This window comes from Vicugna pacos, unplaced genomic scaffold (genome assembly GCF_048564905.1).
Source record: "Vicugna pacos unplaced genomic scaffold, VicPac4 scaffold_20, whole genome shotgun sequence".
NCBI classification, from domain to species: domain Eukaryota; kingdom Metazoa; phylum Chordata; class Mammalia; order Artiodactyla; family Camelidae; genus Vicugna; species Vicugna pacos.
The window spans coordinates 13,365,234-13,368,766 of NW_027328741.1; the positions used below are offsets into that span (position 1 = coordinate 13,365,234).

Consider the following 3,533-nt stretch of genomic DNA (forward strand, 5'->3'; position numbering starts at 1 on the left):
CGTCTGGTATATAAGTTATGTTTAGGATGACGTTCATAAAATGAAGATGGCTGATGAGCTGGCCTTGAAAGAGAGGTAGCTGATGTATCAGCTATCAATGTCACTGGTAACCATGGTTTGCTCCCTGGTTGAAGTTGAGAAAAACGACCGTCATTGGCAGATATGTTGTGATATCTATATGGAAAATTAGAAGGCTCCACCATTAGTCAAACATGATTGCTCAGTATGGGAGACAAGGTACTGTACTGAGAAGTAGATATTGTAAATGTAATGAAGTTCACAACATGGCCATTTGCTTCAGTGTAGCTGCTTTGAGAGTGCCTGTGGGCAGTGGTCAACTGATTTAAAAAAGCACGTTGATCCATTGCAATATTGTTCTGATGATCTAACTGACATTGAAAATGGAGGAGAAAAATCACCTCTGATCAAGGTAGTTGTATCTCCTATTATGTGGCTAGAAGAGGGCTTCCTTATTAGAGGCATGTTTAAATTTGCAGAAAGTAAAAATGCACTTTCTCCTCTAGTGTCAACCACAAAATCAAAATTATCATTATGCACGTTACCCCCTGCTTTAAAGTGCTTCTTTTTGAAATCTTCAGCCAATGAAGATACCAGAGAGACATTTTTAATCCCAATTCTTCTTTTTATTCTCACTAAAAGCTGGGGACAGCCTCGTTTAAGATTTGGATTATGGCAGAACTGCAGCTACAACCAAAAGAGAAAGATTTTAGTAATATTTTAAACCAAAATACAAGACTAAATTAAGCCTAACCTACAAAACCACAGATTTCACGTTTACTATGCTAAGATAATATCATCAAAATATGCACATTGCTGACTATGTTTTGAAATTCCTTATTTGGAATATGCACATTTAAATAATATTTAAGTATTCAAATTTAAGAAGCTAGCATTTGCAGTAACGGTGAAAGCCACTTTTTAAAAGCGGCTTTAATACCTTTATTTAGATTTCTCGTAAGATTCCTAGTTGCTAGGAAAGTTTCACACAATCTGGAATACTTAAGGCTCTGTCCTCATTTTTTTGAAAAAATAAAGAATTTTAGCATTTGTAGTTTTATACAGTTTTCAAACTCTAGTTTTACATTTACATTACCATAGATCGATGTACAAAATAAAATTTTATATATAAGTTACCAAGTCGTAACTACAATTACTGAATACCTTGCTTAAAAGAGAGACTTCTTTTTCTTCTGCTAGAAAGTCAGCTAGACAAGCAGAACTTAAAAAATTCTGCTGCACTTTCCTAAACTTATAAATGTTAAGCTGTCTAACTAAACTTTTCATACTTCCAGTTTCAAATACTCTGAAAGGGGACTTTCTTTCCAAAACTTCCTTCTTTAAGACAACTTCATCAATCACTATGGAAGTTTCATTATCATCCCACCAGTTGGATTTAAATTGATAACTCCCAGCCATTTTCCAGATTTTTCTTGGAAATGTCAGAGAACGAAAATCATTATCTTCATCTGGCTCAGAGACACAATATGTGTAACATGGACTTTTAAACAAGGATTCTTCAGACAAATTCTGAAAATCACTTACTTCAATCATAGACCTCAAGACAAGTCCCCAGAGATTGTTGGATCACACAATACAGATCTTCCGGAGTTTCCTGAACCAGTTGGTCCATCGTTATGAGACCTATCTTGAAATTCTGAAGAAATATTTGCCATCTCAAATACCTTTTTCTACAGCTACTTTTCTAATCTGAATGATTTTGAGCACTGCAGCTTCATATGCTGCTCTGGCAGGCCTGCACAGATAAACTACTAGGCCATCACAATGGTTCTCAACTTGAGTAGATGTGACATCACAAAACGACTGGTCTCCTAGCAAGTCAAGTGTAACATTCAGCCAGTGTTTACTTCTCATTCATCCAGTTAAAATGAAACATATAGGATGCCTTTTTTTATAGTGTGATCTGCAATTATTACCCCAAAAAATCTTTTTAAATAATTAATGCTGGGGCCTATGAAATAAAACAAATCTCCATACTTTTGTACACAAATTTATACAACATTGATGAACAGAGTATAAATAATGCACAAAATATATAAAATAATTTTAAAGTTATGGAATTTTAAGTGAAATTTGTGTAAAACTTCTGCAGGAAATGTATACCTATTTCATTATAATTAGTAAGGTGAAACTTAATTTGATTTGGAAATGGAAGTAGTTATTTATCTGTTTACTTTACAAGAAGTAGCTCTTTATTCAAAACATGAGCAGAATACATATCAGTGTATTTGGTATGTTTTAGAATAAATGATAAATATTTATGAAATAAAACTAGATTAAAATAATGAATCAAATTTAAGAAATCCCAAAGGGGTAATTTTTGTATGAAAATATAATTTAGTGCTGTAAGTAAAACAAATATAATTTAGTACTCTACTTTAAAATTACAAAAGAGAAATTATTAAGGTATTCTTATAAAAGTTTACTTTTGCCATTCTTTCACTCAGAGGTTTTTCAGTCCCTCGAAGTAATAAATTTTCTTCTCATCATTATAGTCCATGCTCTTGCGGCTTCTCTTAAGTGTTCCAAAATGATGTTGATATATAAACTTATACAGAAGATCATGGGTTCAAAAATCAGTGACTCCATTAAGGGGCAAACAAACAATCAAAAACAAAGAAATAACATTATATGTGGGATGGGGTTTAAAAGACCAAATAATGCATTTTAGGAAGCAATATGTTTCTCATCCTGAAAGAGTTGGCATTGTTAGTATAATGCAGCATTTTAAGGCAAGTGTTTTGTACACTTATTGTTAATAATAGCTAGGTTCTGTATCAGTGAACTGTAGTAAAGCCAGTTCTACCAAAATTGTATTCTTTATTTAGACATAAATTCCACTAAACATAAGCCAAATTCAAAATGAGAGATAAAATTTTTAAATAAATAAATGTTCACTCAAGCTACTATGTAAATTTTTCCTTCAGTATGTGTATATTCCATTCTAAGTAAATATTAGGAAGCTGAAGTCATGGCATATTATAAGTATTATAAAGTATAGTTAAGTTGAATTTAGTCCTGATTCTTAATTTTATTTAACATACGCAAATCAATAAATGTGATACCATCCGTTAAATAAAGAATTCAAAAATAAAAATCTCAAAATATGTAGGAAAATTATTCACAGATCTGATCTTAACTTTTTTATAAAAATTTTTTTAACAAATTTGCTGTAGACAGAATATGACTAAACATAGTAAAATCCATATATGAAAAACCAATGACTAACATCAAGTTCAATGTTAACATACAGGAAGGTTTTTCTCTGGTACAGTAATAAGAAAAAATAGCTCATACAAACAAGACCTATATTACACTACTAGAAGTTCTAGCCAGAACAACTAGTCAAGAAAAAATATAAAAGTCATTCAACTTGTGAGCAAGCAGTAAAATTTTTATAGATGACATAATTATACATAGTTAGAAAACTGCACACACACTGCCAGTGACTGTGAGAAATAATGAACAAACTTAGTAAACTTGCTGTATACAAA

At 31.6% G+C, this 3,533-nt stretch overlaps 1 long non-coding RNA gene across 1 annotated transcript; it reads right to left on the reverse strand.

Annotated features, from left to right (window-relative positions):
* Positions 1-618: 618 nt before the first annotated feature.
* LOC140694160 (uncharacterized) lies at positions 619-1,771 on the reverse strand. Its single transcript, XR_012069915.1, has 2 exons — positions 1,564-1,771; positions 619-705 (listed from the first exon to the last, which is right to left on the reverse strand). It is a non-coding gene; the product is annotated as an uncharacterized lncRNA (long non-coding RNA).
* Between the last annotated feature and the right edge of the window lie 1,762 nt (positions 1,772-3,533).